This window comes from Prionailurus viverrinus, chromosome A2, assembly GCF_022837055.1.
Source record: "Prionailurus viverrinus isolate Anna chromosome A2, UM_Priviv_1.0, whole genome shotgun sequence".
NCBI classification, from domain to species: domain Eukaryota; kingdom Metazoa; phylum Chordata; class Mammalia; order Carnivora; family Felidae; genus Prionailurus; species Prionailurus viverrinus.
The window spans coordinates 7,772,925-7,796,009 of record NC_062562.1 but is presented as its reverse complement, the minus strand read 5'-3'; the positions used below and the strand labels follow the sequence as shown (position 1 = coordinate 7,796,009).

At 47.7% G+C, this 23,085-nt stretch overlaps 1 long non-coding RNA gene across 1 annotated transcript; it reads left to right on the top strand.

Moving 5' to 3' along the window:
• Window positions 1-4,411: 4,411 nt before the first annotated feature.
• Window positions 4,412-8,630, top strand: LOC125154928 (uncharacterized). Its single transcript, XR_007147987.1, has 3 exons — window positions 4,412-4,569; window positions 6,573-7,118; window positions 8,007-8,630. It is a non-coding gene; the product is annotated as an uncharacterized LOC125154928 (long non-coding RNA).
• The last annotated feature ends 14,455 nt before the right edge of the window (window positions 8,631-23,085 follow it).

The following is a 23,085-nucleotide window of genomic DNA, read 5'->3' as shown; positions in this document are numbered from 1 at the left end:
CTGATGCGGGGCTCGAACTCACAAACTGTGAGATCATGACCTGAGCCAAAGTCGGACGCCCAACCAACTGAGCCACCCAGGGGGCCCCCCTTTTGTTTTTTATTTTGAAATTTATTTATTTTGCCTGAGAGTGGGTGAGGGGAAGGGAGAGAGAGAAAATCTCAAGCAAGCTCTGCACTGACAGTGGGCTCGAACTCACAAACCATGAGATCGTGACCTGAGCCGAAGTCAGATGCTTAACCGACTGAGCCACCCAGGCGCCCCTACAGTGGCTCATTCTTAAAGTAATTCTCTGTAGTTTGGATTTCTACTTCAGTTTTGCAAGTAAACATTGAGGTGGGAAAATACTACAGGTACTCACGAAGCAGCAGATTCTGAGTTTAACAGGTAAAATTTTCCACTTGGTAAAAGGCTAGTGTTTCTATTTGGACGACTTGTATCCGTGGACGAACCGAAGTCTATTGCCAACGTGCAAGTAGGTTTAATTTTTACATAATTTTTTCCTTTTTCTGTAAGGATAGGGCGATTGAGTAATGACGTGTTATCCTTAAAAATAAACTGCCAGTTCTTCAGCAAAAATGAGTTTCGCAGCAATAGAGAAGCGCAGTCCCGGACAAGGAAGCCATGCGTGGCCATGGCCATCGGCAACCGGAGGACAAAGGAGAGGAGTGCTCCTCCTATAGAAGAAAGCGGGGGACTTGGGAGGGGCTGTTGTGAACACAAGTTTGATCGGAGCACACCGGGGCTTCAAAATACAGCGGCTTTTCATTGGCCGAGTCGTGACTGTGTCATTGGCCGGCCTGTTGTGGGGTGAGGAGGAACCCTTTCTTCTCCTGCAGAGGTAATAAAGTAGTCGCCAACGTGGTATTTCAGGGTACGTCCCGTCCCGTTGAGTGCGCACCTGAGGAGCCATAGGGCTGGGAACTTCTGCTGAGCTCCTGCCTCCTGACATTTTCAACAGGTTTCCTTCTGTCAACTTTTACATTTCTTCCTTTGGTCGAGATCTCTCTTTGAACGCGTTGCTGCTGAAGAGTCAGGCTTTCCATGTTGAGTGGTTTTCTCTTTCAGGGCCTCCATTAGAAAGCAAGCGCAGAGCCGTTCGACCCCCGTTAGCCACATTTGAGTAACTGGGTTAGAGGGAGAACTCCTAGGCATTTCCCAACCAAGGTCTGTGTCTTCTCAAGGTCAGAGGTGTTGGAGATCATCTCGGGAGGGTTGAGGCAGCATCACCTTATTGGGTACATTTTTTTTTTTTTAATTAATGTTTATTTTTGAAGGAGAGACAGAGCATGAGCGGGGGAGGGGCAGAGAGAGGGGGAGACACAGAATCCGAAGCAGGCTCCGGGCTCCGAGCTGTCGGCACAGACCCCGACGCGGGGCTCGAACTCACAAACTGCGAGATCATGACCTGAGCCGAAGTCGGCCGCTCAACCGACTGAACCACCCAGGCGCCCTAGTTGGGTGCACTGTCCAACTTAGTTGGACAACTGAGTTGGTCCAACTTAGAGGAGGAAGGTGCACTCGCTGAATGCAGACCTTCGAGTCCGGTATCCCTCTTGGAAGTCGCTGTGTAAATTAGCCATAGGTGAGGAATGAGAAAATATTGCAAAAACACGTGGTTATAACCAACCACCTGCATTTGGGAAGATACATACAGTACAGGTATAAATATGAAGCAACAGCTGATGAGTTTTTTGTAGAACAAACTTTCAAAGGCTTTTTAAAGAGTGTTCTCTCGGGGCGCCTGGGTGGCGCAGTCGGTTAAGCGTCCGACTTCAGCCAGGTCACGATCTCGCGGCCCGTGAGTTCGAGCCCCGCGTCGGGCTCTGGGCTGATGGCTCGGAGCCTGGAGCCTGTTTCCGATTCTGTGTCTCCCTCTCTCTCTGCCCCTCCCCCATTCGTGCTCTGTCTCTCTCTGTCCCAAACTAAATAAACGTTGAAAAAAAAATTAAAAAAAAAAAAGAGTGTTCTCTCAAAAGAGCTGTTGGTGACCAAATGGATTACATCCTGTAAGGTCGCTAATTCAGAGATGGTGAATTTGGAGGAGAATCCAGTTACCCTTTCCGATGAAAGAAAGACTTGTGAATTTTGATGATTCTTCTTTTTTTTTTTTTTAATTCTTTTAATGTTTATTTTTGAGAGAGAAAGCGCAAGCAGGGGAAGGGCAGAGAGGGAGAGGGAGACAGAGGATCCAAAGCGGGCTCCGTGCTGACAGCAGCATGCCCGGCATGGGGCTCGAACTCGGGAACTGTGAGGCCATGACCTGAGCTGAAGCCAGACGCTCAACCGACCGAGCCACCCAGGCGCCCCTGAATTTTGAACCTTCTAACGCTTCACAAAAAGGGATTGAAAAATTAATTTCTCACAGGGTCACGGACAGGCTATTTCTGAAAGGTCACAATCAAAAGAAGCGATTGCCCCCTTTGTGGAAGGGTTTGGGAAATGCAGGCAAGGGCTTTGTGTTTCCACAAGACGGGGAGAAGAAGCAACAATGAGAAAAAGGTGTGTTGGCCTAGTCTGGATCTCTTGGGAAAGCTTGTGTGGTCAGATGTTGGCCCCTTCAATTCTGGGAAATCCTTACCTTCCGTTCGCCACAGAGCGAGCAGGTCCAGTCAGGGTGTGGTGCTTTCTCGACAGGTATCCTGCGAATCCGAGAGTCTCTTCCTGAAGTTGGGCCACCCAAGGGTTGGTTAGCCGTTCCTGAAAAGGACCTTTCCAACGAGGTTGAAGAGTCTGGAGTTATCTCCTCCAACACACGGAACCTCCGCGTTGCAAGGTTTAATGCTTAAGGTTGTCATCTCTCAGAAGTGCGGCGTAAAAAGATTGTACTTACCAAGGCATGGTTATTTTTTAATAAAAGCGATTAGGCCTTTTCACCTAAGTATATCTCTTTTTATCAGCTGTGGGCCCGAGGAGGCAGGGGCCAAGTGCATTGGAAGTCCTGTGACCGATTCAAAGGGTGAGAGTCCGTGAGTTCCAGAGAGAGCGGATCTATCAGCCTATCAACTATTGTTGGCAGTGTTATCAGCCCTGGTATTTGGAAGGGTGTCTACAGATCTGCCTACTGAGTCTTAATAGTGTCCTTAGCGTGTTCCACTAACCCTCCAGATGGAGGATGGTAAACGTCGCGACAGTTGTCGCTTGTGGAAGCACCTGTTAAAATTGGTTCCCTGATTGCTGTGAAGTTCAAGAGGGCTTCCTCAGGTAGGATCATCTGTCACAGAATTTCAGTGACGGTGAAAGCATTGGCCTGTCCCTAGGGGAGAGTCTCAGACGAGAGAGAAAGTACACGAACCATGCCTAAAGCGCATTTACACCTACGTTACGGGAAAGTTGTATGAACTAAATTTGCGCCAACTGGTTTCCCTGGGTTATACGTTGAATGGTACGGGTAAGCGGGGTAGGCAGTTTTCATGGTCCTGTTAACATTTTCCCACCGGTATTTGTTCATGAGTGCTCTCATCTCGTCAGTAGACCCATCGTTTAATACACGTGCAGCGGTAAGTAGTGGGGATTTTAGAATTTCTGGGGAGACTGAGTGGTTTTTTGGCCCAAACCAGAGTTCTTTTATCAGACCAACAATTATTAGATTTCTGATTTTTTTTTTTTTCCTGGGGCCAATGTTGGGTGTCTCTGTTTAACTTTTCTGATTATCATTTGGGAGAATCTCCCTTTGGAACATGATGCAGGTTTGAGTATTGCTTTCCTAGAGCAGCATTTTTGGGGGGGCAGTATTAGCAAGGTGGTTTCCTTTGGCCTCCAGGGAGTTGAATCCGGAATGCCCGGGAACCTTAATAATTGCCATAGTAGCTGGCTAATATGTGGCATCTAATAAATTTGGGGTATAGACATTTTTAGTTTTTTTATTGGAGGTAGGGACACCTCGTCTCCCTAGTATTGCAAGGTCATGAGCTATCCCAAGGGCATACTGACTATGTATAAATGTGCTTTTACCCTTGGATAAGGTACAAGCTCATGTAAGGGCTTCTATAACTCAGCCTATTTGGCTGGAATAGCCAAAGGTAAAGGTGCTGCCTCAGTGGCTTCAAAAGGAGTTCTGTGGGGCGCCTGGGTGGCTCAGTTGGTTAAGTGTCTGGCTTCAGCTTAGCTCATGATCTCAGTTTGTGAGTTCAAGCCCCGCGTTGGGCTCTGTGCTGATAGCTCAGAGCCTGGAGCCTGTTTCAGATTCTGTGTTTCCCTCTACTCACGTTCTGTCTCTCTCTCTCTCAAAAATAAACATTAAAAAGTTTTTTAAAAAAGTTTTGTTTGCTTTCTTTAATGATTATTTTCTTCTATTAAGAGAGGGAGAGAGACTCCCAAGCAGGCTTGGGGCTGCCAACACGGAACCCGATGCGGGGCTCGATCCCACAAACTCTGAGATCATGACCTGAGCCAAAACCAAGAGTCAGACCCTTAACCCACTGAGCCACCCAGGCGCCCCCAAAAGGTGTTGTAATAGTATACCCAGCACAGTTGTTTCATCTTTTAAATAGGAACCATCAGTAAATCACAAAAAATGTGCATTCGTTAGAGGAGTTTCCTGTACCTTTTTCTACGTGGAGTCAAAAGGTAATTTGTCCAAATGTAGTCCTTGTTTTGAGATCAGATCCCTAAATATCAAACTTGAATGAGCAAACTGCAAGTTTTCTGGGAAGCTTTATGTTTCTTTAAGGCGAGAAGTTTTTGTTCAAGTAGGCTTCATGCCCAGCACGGAGCCCAATTCGGGGCTCGAACTCACGGTCTGGGATCAGGAGTTGGGCACTTAACCAGCTGAGCACCAAGGCAGCCCTTTAAGGCCACACGGTTTAACACAGGAGTGCTGTCTGTCCTGTGAAAGGGGAGCAGAGAAGCTAAGCCGTCTCCATTAGTCAGAAAGTAGAGCCTGTCGACAACTTTATATCCTCCAAATCCGCCTAGAAGGTTTATGAAAGGTTAAGAGAGACTATGAAACCCTGAGGCATGACTGACTGGATGTATTTCAGTTCTCAAGAGAAAGCAAAAAAAGATACTGGCTCTCTGTATCACCTGGAATACTAAAAATACCCTGCACAGACGGATCCCAGTGAAAACTAGCTTTCGTTGGGGAGGGCCGTCAGGAACATATACGGGAGTTAGGGACCATGGAGGGCTGAAGGATAAAGATGTTACTACTAACACAGGGGACAATGAGGCTGTGGGCCTTGGGATTGCTGTGGGCTTCACACTTCTTAAAGGGCTTCTTTATTTAGAGGGTATGGATTAATTCTAGTGAGGGGTTTTGATGGGCATTTAAAGATCTAACTCGTCAGGTTGGCTATTTCGATTACTAGAAGTCAATTTCTAGAATTATTCCTGCATTTGGGAGAAAGAAATTACAGGCGATACTTCCGTGAGAAATCTTGGCACAGTGCACAGACGGGAGCAAGGAACTCAGGAGAAAAGAGTGTGCATCTCTCAAAGGGCCTAGAGAAAAGGGAATAGGTTCAGAGACGGGAACCTGTTGGGGTCATTATTAGATACGCTACTCAAGCTGTTTTCTTGCTCTGAGGCCGGGGCTGCCTCCTAGCAGCAGAGTCTAAGAGTAGCTCCGTGGTCCCAGTAGGGAGAGTGGTTCCTGCACGGCGATTAGGAGAGGTGATTGGAAAGAGCCTTGGTAACTTCTCAGAGCCCGGTCATTGGGAATTTGGAAGACGTTGGAAAGACTGACTGGCGGGCTAGGGGTGCATGGAGCACTTTGATTAGTGACAGTCTTTTTTCCAGTGACCTGGCTCTTTGCAACCCTAGCAGAAACTAGAAGGTTTTTGGTTTTGTTCCTTCAGTTGTTGGAGTTGAGCATTGAGAATTTTACGGTCTTCCTTGCAGGTAGCAAGTGTGCCGATTTGTCAGATTAAATCTGGAGGGGACATAGTTTCCCATCCCATCATGGTCCTTTTAACTAAAGGAGAAAGATCCTGGTTGATAAACATAGAGTTCGGTGCTAGCCTGGTGGATTCAACATTTAAAGACCGGAAATTTTTTTTTTTTTTTTTTTTTTGAGAGAGAGAGAGAGAGAGAGAGAGAGAGTGAAAGCATGAGCAGGGGAGAGAGCGGAGGGGGAGGGAGAGGCTCCGTGCTTGGCTTGGAACCTGACAAAGGGCTAAGCCCAAAGGTACTGATTAAAATAGGGTTGTTCTGTTTTGTTTTCTATAAGCCATGTTTTTTCAACTTAATTTCGAGAGAAACAAGTTTGGGGAGAACAAAGGTTACCCATAATGCCCATTGAAGTTCTAAATTACCTTTTTAGTTTTTGACAACCGCCCTTGTGCGGTTGGGGGGAGGAACAGAGGGAGTGAATCTTAAGCAGGCACCATGCCCAGCATGGAGCCCCACTTGGGGCTCGATCTCATGACCCTGACTGAGATCATGCCTGAGCCAAAGTTGAGTCAGATGCCTGACCGACTGAGCCACCCAGGCCCCCCTAAGTTGCTTTAGATTGAGTCCAACCACTTTGTTAGAAATGCATATGAGGAGGGACCCCAGTAGGGCCGGGCACCCTCAAGGTACTTTGATGACTGAGATCCCGTTTCTGAGTTTTTTTTTTTTCTTGAGAGCAGAAAGAAAAAAAAAATTCACAGTTTCAACAGGAAAAGCCTGCTTCCAGGAGGAATCGGTATAAAGGCCTGCACAGTTCCAATAGGAGAGCCCAGTTTCAAAAGAATTAGACTTGAGGCCACTGTTTCAAGAGGGACCGTCTAGTTCTGAAAGTGAGTCAGCCCAAAGGCTAACACAGTCTTAATGGGAACAGTCCCAATTCCAAACACGAGTGGAACCGAAGGCCCAAGGGACACTTGCAGAAAGGACAAAGCCTTTAAACCCATCCTGAAGAAAGCCTGGAGACCTCAGGAAGCTGGGGCTCGAAATCGAGGAGAAAGCATAGCTTCAAACTCCAGGAGCAGCAAGAAAGCCGTGGGCTCGGTGGTTTCCGTGGGTATTGGCATATTTGCTCACCAGCCTCAGAATTGTTGAGGCGGTCTCAGGATCTGACTTCTGACACCAGATAATATTAACCTCGACTATAAAACGGCCAGCTATCAGCAAGAAAGATTTTATCTGAGACTAGAGAATTCGGGAGAAGCTCGCTCCGGCAAAGCCATGCATGGGTAAGTCTGGAGAACAAAGGGCAGAGGAAATGGGGGAACCGGAAGTGCCCTTGTAAAGGATATTGGAGTAAGCTGGGAGGGTGAAGTATAGTGGCCTTTTATTGGCTGAGTTGTGAGTCCCATTGGCTGGGCTGTTGCCAGGGGAGTAGAAAATCTTCCTCTGGGGGTAGTAGAATACTAGGTACTTGGAAGTTGTGTCTCTTCCCGTTGGGCCTGCAAGGGACAGTGAGTGATAGACTGTTCGAGCTCCCCCTGCTGGCCTCCTGACTCATTCTAATTTCCACATTGGTATTTCTTGGTTCTTTACTACTAAATATGCCTTACCCATTCTGTGTATATATTTTACCTTTTTTTTTTTTTAAAGATTTTTTTATTAAAATTTTTTTTTTTATTATTATTCTTATTATTTTTTAAAGTGGGCTCCACACCCAACGTGGGCTTAAACTCACGACCACGAGATCAAGAGTCACATGCCCCACCAACTGAGCCAGCCAGGCTGCCCCTAAGATTTTATTTGTAAGTAATCTCCACATCCAGCGTGGGACTCGAACTTACAACCGTGAGATCACGAGTCGCGTGCTCTACCCACTGAGCCAGCCGGGCACCCCTACACTTTACCTTTTTTTGATCAAAAACCTTCTCGTTGGCCTGAAGAGACTTACTCTGTTCTCCTTGCTAATAAATATTGACCATATAGTTGTACGTATGCAAAATTATTCATAGAGTACAGTCTCCTGTGAAGTACTAATTTCATCTTTTGTCTTTTGATCTTTGTCCCTCCTTCTTGTTGGAATTTGGACTATAAAGTATGCATTGCGAATAGAGACCTAGCTGGGAACGACTCTCCTTGACCGTGTCCGAGTAAGTAATGCGAACTGTATTTTCTAGGATCTGTGGCCTTTATGGTTTCATGTCAGAACTTACCAAAGCCTAACATCCACGAAACTTGGAATGCAGAAGCGAAATAGGATTCAGTCAGGTTTTGGAGTCATCTGTGTGGAAGGAGACAGAAGGCTAGGGCTTTCCGGACGCTTGTTTCCAGCCTGTTCTCCTCATTCTTTGTGATGCCCATCAGTATTCCCAACCCGCCACCAACTACTAGACTTCCATCTGACCCCGAGCAGTAGGCTTCTCCAGTTGTCTCCACTGTCCGACTTTGAAGAGCCGGCACAGTCGAGATTTCCTGCGATCCGTCATCATGTGCCCACCTGGAAATACTGCGAGTGTCCGTCTGCGTGTTCCTGATTGCAGTATGACGGCCACACGGGTGCCGTCCAGAAGAATTACGTGAGACTTTATCCTGCTCTGTGCAGCGACCGCTGTGACCCAGATCTTCCCTCTGAAACCTGGCGCGTTCCTCGTTACCGGCAGATTCCGGGTGTTTTGCGTCGCTTCTCACGTAATCCCTCAGTAGGTTTTCAGTTAAGTTGAATTCTGTGTGATTAAAAGTACACGCATTTTTCCCCCCCTAATGAATGCTTCTATAGTTTTCCTTTGAAATATTTTATTAAAAGGTCCCATTGATTTAAGGATTTTCAGATCAAACTTTGCCATTTTCTACACTTATTATGCATTCTGACTCAACTGTATTGTGGGCCCAAGTTCAGGTATTTTTTCCCCCTCAGGCAAATTTTATTTTTTTCTCTTTTATACTCACTTTGGTCATGAGACTAGGTTCTCATTCATTCATAAAACCAAAAACGTATGTCATTTTTTTTTCCAGCACCCTCTTCCCAAAGAGCACCGTGATCAAATCTGTAGTCAGTAATATAAATAATTTCTAGCTGTAAGAGTGACCCAAAGCATAAAACACTGTAGGGTGTATCAGTAACTACACTCAGAAGGACTTCTTGGTTGGATTTTGTGTTAGATGATTGCTGTTCAAGGAAGGTTTTGTATTGGGTTGCTCTGAGGAAGTGAGATTAATTCTATAACGGGCAATTATAATAGTTTTTTTTTTTTTCAACGTTTATTTATTTTTGGGACAGAGAGAGACAGAGCATGAATGGGGGGAGGGGCAGAGAGAGAGGGAGACACAGAATCGGAAACAGGCTCCAGGCTCTGAGCCATCAGCCCAGAGCCTGACGCGGGGCTCGAACTCACGGACCGCAAGATCGTGACCTGGCTGAAGTCGGCCGCTTAACCGACTGCGCCACCCAGGCGCCCCTATAATAGTTTTTATCTGTAAGGCAGAAAGAATGGTTTTGATGCTAAACCTAATTTGCGAGAAGCACCGTTTACATGAGAAGAGGAGAATTTGGGTCATTTTCATTCTTTGGAATGTTCTCTGTTACCATTTATAGACACATAGTTACAGAAGGCATGTCTGTTTATCTTGATCTATCTTGGTCAAAGAGTAGCTTTGTCTGGTGATGGACATGTGTGACATTTTTCTCTTCCACAGGGTTTGTCTAGGCCCTTGAGGCAGTGTGAGGTCAGCTCCCAGTCCTCTGGAACAATTTTGCTTTTCCTGTTATCTAGATACTGAAATAATTTTGTACAGTGTATTATTGGATGCTTTCCGGAAAGTACCTCACTTAAAATGTATGTTTTTTTTTTTTTTAAGTTTATTTATTTCGAGAGAGCAAGCACGTGAGCAGGGGAGGGGCAGAGAGAGGGGGAGAGAATCTCAAGCAGGCTCAGCACTGCCAGCTCAGAGCCTGACACAGGGGTTGAACCCACCAACCATGAGATCATGACCTGAGCCCAAGTCAAGAGCCGGATGCTCAAGCAACTGAGCCACCCAGGCACTCCATAAAATGCATATTTTCCTAATCACACATTACTTAGCAAACTGTCTGGTCTTTGTTATCTCTTTTTATGAGTCAGATGAGGTTTAGAAGCTTAGGTAAATTGCCAAAGAACAGGAACCAAGCAAGAGACAAAGTCAGGATCTCTTCGACAATGAAGTCATGCTCAGGGACTATGGTCTTAGAACTAATTTTTCTTTTTTCTTTTTTTTTTAAATTTTTTTTTCAATGTTTATTTATTTTTGGGACAGAGAGAGACAGAGCATGAATGGGGGAGGGGCAGAGAGAGAGGGAGACACAGAATCGGAAACAGCCTCCAGGCTCTGAGCCATCAGCCCAGAGCCTGACGCGGGGCTCGAACTCACGGACCACGAGATCGTGACCTGGCTGAAGTCCGACGCTTAACCGACTGCGCCACCCAGGCGCCCCAGAACTAATTTTTCGAGATACGTCCTATGCCACACAGTATGGACTGAAAAATAGCCAATTTAGCACAAATACCCAAGTCTCATCATGGATTGATTAAATCATGCAGTCGCAAGAAAGAAACGGATCATGACCACAGGGAATGAATGATTGACTCACCAGTGAGAAAGAGTCCCTGCTCATATATATTTCCCATGGGATCTAAAGTTTTCACGTCGGAAACATTTTCTGAAGTTAACCATTCTAATGACCCAGAAGTTATTTTTCTTATGAAGTGCCGATTTCTTCTGGTTCCAACGCTCTTTTTCGGAACCTAAGTTCTGGAAGGATGCCCACCAAATGCATCTCTGGTATCTGTGTTTGTGCACCTTTTTGACAAAACTGTGACAGACCCCAGTGGTCAACAATCAAGATCAAAATGGAGCTGTAAACAAACCCAAGAATGCGATGCACAACAAAATCCATCACGGAGACATCAGGTTTGCAGCAAGGAGAGATTTGATCGGCAGCCAAAGGAAAAATGCTTCCGGAAGACTAGCCTCAAATTCATCTCCCCAAAGGAGGAGAGAACAAGTGTTTCATAATGAGAAGGGTTGTGATTGCATACAATTTGATGAAAAGGGTGGGGAAAACTTTACTCCTAAGGAAAGATGGAGCATGCGCGATGAGCAAACATACAGAACTTAACCCTTGTTCACGTTAGGATGAAAACACCACCAAAAGGAGACAAAATTCCACCCCTGAGGCGAAGAGGTTATTTTAGGACTAGGAAAAGGGCTTTGGGCATTCTCTGAGAGCCATTATCAACTGGATGGGGTCTTAGGCTGGGCTAAGATACATTCACAGGCTGGAACTATATCAGATGACTTTGAATCCAGGCTTCTGCCGAGATAGCTAGTGGATTTGTTACTAAGGTCTGAGGAGACACAATAGGAGATTGGGGGGGGGGGGGGGGTCGGAGTTCTCCAAAAAACAAGCTTAAACCTCCCGCTAGTTTCTTCAACCTCATGAACGCTATGGGGCACGGTTTCAGAGCTCGACTAAGTATTGCGTATGGAGAGGGGACTTTTAAGTGTCTGTGTTTGTAACGAAGGATCAGAGATCCAGGAGTGGACTGACAGCACTGGTAACAAGGCAACAGTTCTGGACCCGGCGGGATCCACTCCGCCTTAGGCTCAGACACGTAACCCTCCGCCCGGCTGTCACCCAGGCGTGGAGGGGCGAGGCCTTACGAACTGTCCAATCAGGGGCGGCGGCGGTGCGGTGGGTGGGGCATCGCTCCGCAGCCTCTGCAGAGGTCCTTGCTTATTTCAGCCTCGCTGGGTAGCCCAGGTCCCCTTCTTTCAGGGGACGCATTGCCGTGGCCTTGTTTGTGTTCCGCTGTGATTCGTGTGTCCGCGGGAGTTGAAGGAAGGCCATTGGGTAATCCAGGAAACGTAGAAATGGTGGTTGCGCCCGCGGAGTCTGATGACCGGGTAGAAAGTGTCGCTCGCAACAGGCGCCAACCCGCCGTGGTCGGAATCCTCCCCGTGGTCACCTCCGGAGTCTGCGGACCCGAGGTCCCCATGGCGCCGCTGGGACCTCGGTCGCCTCCGGCGAGGGGCGTGGGGACCGCACTCGGTCCCTGCGCGCCACGATTTCGGCCCTGAAGCATTTGATCAGCTCTGCGCCCGCTTCGTCTCACGGGGAGAGTCTCCAGGGGACAAGCGTGACTCCTTTGCGTTCGTGTGTGGGAGGAGCTGTGGTCTGTGGGGTCCCCGGTCCCTCCTTTGTCCCCACCGGGAGCCCATTTTCTCCTGAGTGTTCCAGATGTTTGGGAAGCAGGGTCTGAAATCCACCAGCCTGTTTCGCCAGCCAAGCTCTCCGACGCCTGGCAGTAAATGCCTCTTTCAATTACCTCCCGGCCTGCCCAAATGCCAGATTCCCATCATTACCAACTATTTGTTCTCGGTGGTGCAATTCAAACGGTCCCAAAGTTTTAATTGTCCATCGTTTTCCCACAGTGAATGGGTGGCTCATTTTAAATGGTTTATTTTTGTCCGTAGATATTTACATCCGAAGAAAGCAGAGAATAACTGCTTGGAACTACGTTTGGAAAATTCTTGCACTTCTCCCAGGATCTTTCCTGGGCACGGACATCCTGTGGGAAGTCCTTTGGGTGGCGGTCCTTCTTGGGAGAATTTTCCCGAATGATCTGCCCTGTCAGCAGGGTTCCACAGTGGGACTGCCCCAAACTAAGTTAGTCACCTTTAAATTTTACTCATTTTTGGGCGCCTGGGTGGCTCAGTCGGTTAAGTGTCCGACTTCGGCTCAGGTCATGATCTCGGGGTTCCTGAGTTTGAGCCCTGTATCAGGCTCTGTGCTGACAGCTCAGAGCCTGGAGCCTGCTTTGGATTCTGTGTCTCCCTCCCTCTCTCTCTGTTCCTCCCCCACTTGGGCACACACACACTCTCTCCCTCTCTTAAAAGTAGATAAACATTAAAAAAATAATTTAAAAAATTTACTCATTTTTAGTATCAGTTTTTTAATGAATGACAATTTATTTCATCAATACGACTTGAAACAATATAGAATATTAACGAGGAGGTAAGGAAAGGGTGTGTTTCAGAAAAAAAAAAAAAATTCCAGTACTACATTGCTTGTATTAGAAATTCTTTTTTTTTTTTTTAAATTTTTTTTTTTTTTCAACATTTATTTATTTTTGGGACAGAGAGAGACAGAGCATGAACGGGGGAGGGGCAGAGAGAGAGGGAGACACAGAATCGGAAACAGGCTCCAGGCTCCGAGCCATCAGCCCAGAGCCTGACGCGGGGCTCGAACTCACGCGAGATCACTCGAGATCTCACGAGATCGTGAACTCCCGGACCGCGAGATCGTGACCTGGCTGAAGTCGGACGCCTAACCGACTGCGCCACCCAGGCGCCCCTAGAAATTCTTTAAAGAAATAAAATAAATTCTTTTAAAATATAATTTTATTTAATTATTTATTTTTTAGTTGGAAAAAAAAAAAAAGGCTTTCTTTATTTTATTTATTGTATGTAAGCTCTACACCCAATGTGGGGCTTGAACTCACGGCCCCCAAGATGAAAAGTTGTATGCTCTACGCAGTGAGCTGACAGAGGCGCCTGCTTGTGTTAAAAATTCTCGTTCCCCTTTTTTCCTCTCAGCATTGGTAGTAACATTCGAATTTTTTTTTTTTTTAATGATTTTTTTTAAACGTTTATTTATTTTGAGAAAGAGAGAGAGCCCTTTATTCTGAGAGAAGCTGCAGGCTGGTGGAAATCTGGGATGGCACTCGGGGTGGGTGGGGTGACGAGGCAGTCGAGGCCTTTCTGGAGTTGTAGCTCTCACTGCCTTGGGCCTGTTCGCAGGCCTGGTCTGGCACGCCTGGCGGAGGTGCGCTCAGTATAAATCACGTCCGTCGAGAAGTCTGTGAAAGTCCAGTTCTGTGTCCTGGAACCGGGTCAGTGAATGGGGGGGTCATCTGGGTCAGAACCTTAAACTGAACCCTGCTGAGTGTCCTCACTTGGGAGCCTGGAACCCTGAGGCAGGGAGAGGTTCCCTTTGCCCCGGGGAGGGGAGGGGAGGGGAGGGGAGGGTGTGCAGGGCTCCCTGAGCGCATTCCTGTGGCTGCTCGGGTGTCCCTCCCTTCTCTCCGCGGGGACTGACCCACTCCAGGGCTTCTGTCTCCACCGGGACAGTCTAGACCGGGGAACCTTCTGAAGGTGGCTTTCCTCGTGTCCTGTGGGACGCGGGCTGCTCGTCCCTGCTGAGTCCAGTTTCTTTCCTGGATTCCTTTATTGATGGAACAGCGCAGCCCTTGGGCCCCGGTTTCCCCTGGCACTTGGGCCCCTGAACTGTAAGCTGGTGGAGAGAGACGGTGTGAGGCAAGGTGGAAACTTCGGGAAACCCAAGTGGGATTTGTGTTCCCTTTTACTCAAGACAACCTCACGGTGTAAGATGAATGTGTTTAAGTTCTCAGGTCATTTTTCTTTATTTTTTCTTTTTTTTTTTTAATGTGTATTTATTTTTGAGAGAGAGAGAGACCGAGTGTGAGCAGGGGAGGGGCAGAGAAAGAGGGAGACACAGAATCCGAAGCAGGCTCCAGGCTCCGAGCTGTCAGCACAGAGCCCGACGCGGGGCTCCAACCCGTGAACCGTGAGATCATGACCTGAGCTGAAGTCGGACTCTTAACTGATGGAGCCACCCAGGTGCTCCCCGCCCTTTTTAAGTTTTTATTTATTTATTCTGAAGAGAGATCACGAACAGGGAAGGGGCAGACAGAGAGGGAGAGAGAGGATCCCGAGCAGGCTCCGTGCTGCCAGTGCAGAGCCCAACTCATGAACTTGAACTCATGAACCATGAGACCATGATCTGAGCTGAAAGCAAGAGTGGACGCTTAACTGGCCGAGCCACCCAGGCACCCCTCAGGTTTCATTTTTGGGCCAGTTTTTATTTGTTTGCATTCTTAGAGAACACTGACATTCAACAGGCTAGAGCAACCGAATTTCTATTTTCATTAATGTGAGGAAAACCACCCAAAGCTTATGTAAATCTTTGAAAATCCAATGCATGTAAGGAGCTAAACTGAAAGTCTTTAATGTTTATTTATTTTTGAGACAGAGAGAGACAGAGCATGAACGGGGGAGGGGCAGAGAGAGAGAGGGAGACACAGAATCGGAAACAGGCTCCAGGCTCTGAGTCATCAGCCCAGAGCCCGACGCGGGGCTCGAACTCACGGACTGCGAGATCGTGACCTGGCCGAAGTCGGACGCCTAACCGACTGAGCCACCCAGGCGCCCCTAAACTGAAAGTTTTTAAAGCATTAGAAAATGCTACTCGTTCCTGGAAATATCCCAGGTGTGGTATAGGGGAGGGACAAACTACATGCCCATGTCTTGTTAGAAAGAGACTTGAGAATTTTCATCTTGGATGGTTTGTGCTTTTGTAACTTTCAGTGTTATAAGGAATTAAATCTCAGAATGGCTTCTTATGTATGCAGGCTAAAAATAGAGCCCCTGGGTGGCTGAGTCATTAAGCATCTGACTTTGGCTCAGACCATGATCTCATAATTCGTGAGTTCGAGTCCCGCATCAGGTAAAAACAAGAGCCCTGGGTGAGCCCCTCTTCTCTCTCTCTCTCTCTCTCTCTGCCCTTCTCTCTCTCTCTCTCTCTCTCTCTCTCTCTGCCCCTCGTAGGATTCTCTCTCTCTCTCTCTAAAAAAAATGTTAAAAATAAAGAATAGAAATATATCTTTATTTTATTTTGTTAATGTCTGTTTCTTTATTTTTGAGAGAGACATAGCAAGGAAGGTGCAGAGAAAGACAGAGGACCCAAAGCAGGCTCTGCCATGAGAGCCCGATGTGGGGCTCGAACTCACGACCCCGAGATCAAGAGTCGCACTCTCCACCGACTGAGCCAGCCAGATGCCCAGTGTTTCTTAATATCATCAAGACAAGCAATTGCAAATTCTTTGCTGTGTTCGTTCTTGCAGCCAGTGGGCGGGCTCCACATTTTTGGATGTTTGAGTGCCACTCCTCACCCTGCCTTCTGCTGCCTGTGCTTCTGGCTGGACGAGCTGATGAGAAGGCCTGAGTGGTCTCGCTAGAGCAGGCAGGAGATTCCAAGCAGAAAAGCCCCTGTCTGTGTGCCGAATTCTTACCCGTGCTCTACTCCCCAACCCCAGTGAAAACACAGGCCAGGCTCTTTCCTTCCTTCCTTTTAAGTTTATTTATTTATTTTGAGAGAGAGAGAGAGAACAAGCAGGGGAGGGGCAGAGAGAGAGGGAGAGAGAGAATCCCAGGCAGGCTCCACGCTGTCAGCGCAGAGCCTGATGTGGGGCTCGAACTCACGAACTGTGAGATCATGACCTGCGCCGACACCAGGAGCCCGACACTTAACCGACTGAGCCACCCAGGTGCCCCTCTTTTCCTTGTTCTCTGAAGCCATTTCAGAGCGGAGATCTCTGTGTGGGGAGTCACGAGCCTTCTCGTCTCCTTTCTGTATGGGTGAGTGCGTGCAGGGGACCCCGCTATCAATCTGAGCCACGTGTCTGCAGGTGACCATAATAGTTGCCGCAGGGAGCAGCATGCCCAGCCATGACCATGACCGGTGGTTCTGTCTCTTCTTGCTCTGACTTGCTCACCTGCTCTGCTGGCTGACAAGGGCACGTACCGTGGGCTGCCGGGTGCCGGGGAGCCCGTGCCGTGACCTGTGCTGCCCTGTGTTGCGTTGGCGACCCCATCAAGCCTCAGTTCTAGTTTTAGGCCTATCCCAGTTGGCAGTTTTGAGAGTTCCTGGGAATTTGGGAGCAGGAGTATGGAGTTGGGGCTCTCCTCAAAGTGCTCCTAGGTGGATGTCTTTGCCAGTGTCTGTCTGGGTCTTAGCAAGAACCGACAGAGGCCGGGTTGGCCCCGGGTATACCCCGGGGACTGGGTGTAGCAGCTGAGACTCCACCCTGTGTGAGAGGAGGACCCAATGGGGGCTGCTCCTGAAACAGCTGCTGTTTAAAAAGAGAGAGACAAGGCGGCGTCTGGGTTGCATGGTCGGTTAAGCGTCCGACTCTTGACCTCCGCTCAGATCAGAATATCGCGGTTTGTGAGTTTGAGCCCTGCGTTGGGCTCTGTGCTGATGGCTCGGAGCCTGGGGCCTGCTTTGGATTCTGTGTTTCCCTGTCTCTCGGCCTCTCCCCTGCTCATGCTCTGTCTCTCTCTGTCTCTCAATAATAAATAAACGTCAAAAAAAAAAAAAATTCAAAGTAGCTCTTGTCTCTACATATCCTAAGGCCATAATCCAAGGCCTCGCCAGGAGACTCCTTATCTTTGTCAGGGTTCCAGACACTACGGATAGTCACAAGGGCACTCACTTCACTTCCCAGAACGTACAGTGCTGGCCTCTCCAACGAGGCATTCAATGGAAGTTTCTCCATCCCTTCTAAGTCTCAGGGTGCAGGCCTCATAAAGCACCGTTATGACTTATTGAAATAAATTCAGATTAATTTACGAAAGACGGTCTATGCCTGTCATGAGTCAGTCATCAGGTGTGAATATTAAATGTGTCTGTCTTCACCTTTTTTTCCCTAGTACGCTGTACTTTTTTTTAATGTTTATTTTTGAGAGGGAGAGACAGAGCATGAGCGGGGGGAGGGGCAGAGAGAGAGAGAGAGACACAGAATCCGAAGCAGGCTCCAGGCTCCGAGCTGTCAACACAGAGCCCGAAGTGGGGCTCGAACTCACAAACCGCGAGATCGTGACCCGAGCCCACGTTGGACGCTTCACGGGCTGAGCCACCCAAGTTCAAGAATATTCCTATCCAGACAGCTGAATCCGATGACTTATAATGGCATGGAACACTTTAGAATCCTATGACCAACTGGGCTTTGTTAAAAGTTTGACTCTCTCTCTGCCCCTCCCCCGTTCATGCTCTGTCTCTCTCTGTCCCAAAAATAAATAAAAAACGTTGAAAAAAAAATTAAAAAAAAAAAAAAGAAATAAGGTCGGAATGTAATCACAGTGAAAGTGGGCACACAACTTCCATGTGTTTGTCATGCTGCCACAGTTTCGAGGAAGTGTGCAGAGAGAGTAAGTTTCTGATGACCAAGTCCTAAAATAAATGTTCGGAGAAGACAGAACCATATGTAACCTTCCTATAAGTGGAGGGTAGTTCCCCAGTGCTGTCGGTCTCCCCCATCCACTGAACACATACGTGGGATGTGTTAGGTCCCACTGGCCGGTAAAGATGTGGCTGTGAACTTCACCCTGGAGGAATGGGCTTCACTGGATCCTTCACAGAAGAAACTCTACAGAGATGTGATGCGGGGAACCTTCGGGAACGTGGTCAGAGTAGGTAAGGGCGACGACTTAACTTTACCTTGTCAATCCGCGGACAGGTGTTTCTCCCTTCACCTTGCTCTAAGATGTGGAATGCGGGAAGGGAGGACGCTGGTAACTAAACGAGGCATGGAGCGGGGCGGGGGGACAGCGCCTGGGTGGCTCAGTTGGTTAAGCATCTAACTCTTGATCTCGGCTCGGGTCATGATCTCACGGTTCGTGAGTTTGAGTCCCACTTCAGGCTCTGTGCTGATGGCTCCCATCCTGCTTGGGATCCTGTCTCTCCTCTCTGCCCCTCCCCAGCTTGTGCTCACTCGTGCTCTCTCTCTCTCTTTCTCAAAAGAAATAAACTTAAAAAAATTTTTTTAAACAAGGCATGGTCACAGCGAACAGATGAGAGAGAATCTAATAATTTTTCTCGAATTTGTAATCTTTTTGGAATTGTTTGGCTCTGCATTTCGGAGGAAAAAAGGGAAGATCGTGACTTTGAAGATCAGTATAAAAGCCAGGGGGGAAACTAAGGTGAGTTAACTCACAAGAGATAGCAGTGTCTCATGATAGTTTAGAAGGAAACGGTGCGGCTGGGTGACCCGGTTGGTCAAGTGTCTGACTCTTGATTTTGGATCAAGTCATGATCTCATGGTTGTGAGGTTGAGCCCCATGTCAGGCTCTTCACTGGTAGTACAGAACCTGCTTAAGACTCTCTCTCCCCAGGGGCGCCTGGGTGGCTCAGTTGGAAAAGCATCCAACTCAGGTCATGATCCTGCGGTTCGTGAGTTCAAGCCCCACGTCAGGCTCTGTGCTGGTGGTGTAAAGCCTGCTTGAGATTCTCTCTCTCTCTCTCTCTCTCTCTCTCTCTCCCTCTCTCCCTCTGCCCTTCCCCCGGCTCACACTCTCCCACTAAAGGAGGGAAGGAAAAAAGGGCAATGCCTGCTTCAAATTTGGTGATTCCTAGAAAATTTTCACCCGGAATACTTTCTTATATGTGCCATGCTTATTCAGTGCTTGCAAAATAGTTCGCTCGGAAATGGTATTAATAAAGCCTACATGTGAATATCACTCAGTTTTGATAATAGCACGATGGGTGGATGATAATAGCACGATGCTCTAGCATTCCTTCGATGTGGTTTGAAACAATTTAGACAAGGGGAAAACCTACCCTTTGGGTATAAATCATAAAAATGTAGTCCAGGGGCGCCTGGTGGCTCAGTCAGTCGAGCTTCCGACTTCGGCTCAGGTCATGATCTCGCGGTCCGTGAGTTCGAGCCCCGCGTCGGGCTCCGTGCTGACGGCTCAGACCCTGGAGTCGGCTTCGGATTCTGTGTCTCCCTCTCTCTCTGCTTCTCCCCTGCTCGTGCTCTGTCTCTGCCACTCTCTCTTAAAAATAAATAAACATTTAAAAATGTAGTTTAAATACCCTTCTCATAAATATAAAATTTGTTAAGGAAGAAGTCATTACTAACGTGCTTCTCATTTTTTATGGAAGTCATACAGTAGAGAGAGTCTGTGAAAGTCAAGAGGATCAGTGTGGAGACAAGTTCAGTGTTATTCCAAATCTCAATCTGAGTGCATGTGCAAGAATCCTCATGGGTCATTCATCCCTTAATAGTCACATCAGATGTCACACTGGCCGTAAGCCCTAGGAGTACCAGAAATATGGAGAGAAGCCATACGAGTGTAAGGAAGGTGGTAAAGCCTTCAGTTCTCTCCAGTATTTTGGGGGGGGGGGGGAAAAAAGAAGAAATCACAAGGGAGAGCAAAACTGAGAAAGTTAGGAATGTGGGAAAGCCTTCCATTTTTGTGGATCCTTTAAAAGTCACCAAAGGGTTCACACTGGAGAAAAACCCCTACGAATGTAAGGAATGTGGGAAAGCTTTATGTGGTCCACAGCCTTTTGAAAGACACATGGAGGGGCACCTGGGTGGCTCGGTCGGTTAAGCGTCTGACTTCAGCTCAGGTCATGATCTCACAGTCCGTGGGTTCGAGCCCCACGTCGGGCTCTGTGCTGACAGCTCAGAGCCTGGAGCCTGCTTCGGATTCTGTGTCTCCCTCTCTCTCTGCCCCTCCCCTGTTCATGCTCTGTCTCTCTCTGTCTCAAAAATAAATAAACGTTAAAAAATTTAAAAAAAAAAAAGAAAGAAAGACACATGGAAACGCATACAGAAGATGCTCCTTAGAAATGTAAGCAAGGGGGGGCGCCTGGGTGGCGCAGCCGGTTAAGCGTCCGACTTCAGCCAGGTCACGATCTCGTGGTCCGTGAGTTTGAGCCCCGCGTCGGGCTCTGGGCTGATGGCTCAGAGCCTGGAGCCTGTTTCCGATTCTGTGTCTCCCTCTCTCTCTGCCCCTCCCCCGTTCATGCTCTGTCTCTCTCTGTCCCAAAAATAAATTAAAAAAAAAAAAAAAGTTGAAAAAAAATTAAAAAAAAAAAGAAATGTAAGGAAGGGGGAATTTAAGTGATTCCACTTCATTGAGAGCACACAGAAGGACTCACACAGGAGAGAAACCCTAAGAAAATAAACAACATGGGCAAGCCCTTAGTTCCTACACTTGCTTGCAATTAAACGAAAGAACTCATTCTGGGGACAAACCTTATGAATGCCAAGAACGGGGGAAAGACTTTTCCCAACACCAAGCCTTAGAAGTACACGAGAGGGGCGCCTGGGTGGCTCAGTTGGTTCAACATCCGACTTTGGCTCAGGTTAAGATTTCATGGTTCCTACGTTCGAGCCCCACACTGGGCTCTCTGCTATGAGCAACAGAGCCCGCTTCGGACCCTCTGTCCCCCCCCCTGCTCTCGGCCCTTCCCTGCCTCTCAAAAAATAAAAAAATAAACATTTAAAGTGAAAAAAAAAAAAAAGAATGTGGGAAGTCCCATCTATCCATTGGTTTTTCAGACACACTGGAGAATACATACTGGAAATGGATCATGTCAGTGTCAGGCAAGTGGGTTAGCATTTCATCTTCACGTTTCCTGGCCAAGGCATACATGGACTCACACTGGAGAGAAAACCCTACGAATCTGAGCAGCGTGGCAAAGCCTACACAGGGATTGCAGTTTGTGACAAGCACACAAGAGAACCCACACTGGAGACAAACCTTCGGAACGTGGGAAAGCCATCATTTCTCGTGCCAACTTGAAAGCGCCTGTGAGGGTGAGCCCGGGAGCGACACCACGTGACTGTGCAGGAATATGGGAGAGCCTTCTGTCATCCTAGTCCTACCAAAGGCATGAAAGGACTCACCGGGTAAAAACCTCTCCTGCAAACGGTGTAGGAAAGACTTCAGCGGGCGCACGCCCTTAGATGTGAAAATTCTTCCGGAAAAGAAATAGACGTGTAAGTAACATGACAAAGCTTGATGCGAAGGAATCCCTTTGTAGAGTTCCAGAAAACTTTCCACACGGAAGACTTGTTATTAAAGTTGCATGTGTATTGTGTTTACTGAGCCTCTTCCTTAAAGCACACCGATTACTGAGCCTCTTCCTTAAAGCACGCCGTCGCAGGGTGCCTTTCTCCTAATTACTCTCAGAAATGAATGTGGAGAGGAGGGAATTCTGAGTTGTCTTTCCACCACAGCCCTTGAGATTATAGGTAGTTTTTCTCCCCCCTTTTATCAGTCACTCATATTTTTTCTTTCCCTGTAGAAGCCTGTTGGGTCCACAGGGGAATTGAAGTCTATTGGTCATGAGTAATTCGGTTTAATTTTTTTGTAATGTTTTGTTTGTGTGTGAAAGGGCCATTGGAAAATTAGTTTGGTATTTGTTGGTATTTTCTACTGGCCGGGTGCAGCAGTTCCTGAATATCCTTACTCCATTATACATGTGTACTGTACTTTTCTTGCTGAGAAAGCTCTTTTTTTAGGTGATGGATATAGGAGCCTTTTTTTCATTTTCCATGGTAACAGCCGAAATAAAGTTTTGCCTATGGGAAGTATGGTGTCATGTGGACTTGTATTTTCATGCTAATTTCTCCGTGGCAACACCAGGCAGGGGCTGGGAGCTGTGAGGGTGACAGGAGCAGTGGGAGAACGGATGTCATGGGTCGAGTCCCCTCAGCCACAGCCATCTACGCTGTTGCATATTTATGAGATTTGCTGGCTTGCTTATTCACACAACACTTACAAATTGACTAGTTTTATTTTTTTTATTTTTTATTTATTTTTTTTTTTTAAATTTTTTTTTCAACGTTTATTTTTTGGGGGACAGAGAGAGACAGAGCATGAACGGGGGAGGGGCAGAGAGAGAGGGAGATACAGAATCGGAAACAGGCTCCAGGCTCCGAGCCATCAGCCCAGAGCCCGACGCGGGGCTCGAACTCCCGGACCGCGAGATCGTGACCTGGCTGAAGTCGGACGCTCAACCGACTGCGCCACCCAGGCGCCCCTCAAATTGACTAGTTTTAAACGAGGAAAGAAATGGCTCCAGAATCCATCAAATAATACTTATTTCATTCGTGTCTCTCTCCCTAGAGCCCTTTACCCATAGAGCCTACGGCAATCTTCTGGGGGCGCCTGGGTGGCTCAGTCGGTTAATTAGGCTCAGGTCATGATCTCACCGCTGGTGGGTTCGAGCCCCACGTTGGGCTCTGTGCTGACAGCTCAGAGCCTGGAGCCTGCTTCGGATTCTGAGTTTGTCTGTCTCTCTCTCTCTCCCCTTCCCCCACTTCCGCTCTCTCAAAAATAAACAAAAAATAAAATAAAAATAATAATAATAAAGTATGTTTGTAAAGAAAGGGTCACAGGTCCATGAGTAGGTTCGCAGCCTCATGCCAATGCCCCGACCCAGGGAGGACCTCAGACCCTGTGTGTAAACCCCGCCTGGCCTGGCCCCTCTTCCTCTGAACAAGGGAGTCGCTCCACCGGAACGGACTCTGGACGCCTGTGTCCCCACGTTTACAAGGAGCTGCAGGAAGACGCCACTGTCCCCCTAGGGCCAGGACCAAGTTTTGTTTAAAAGCAAACGTC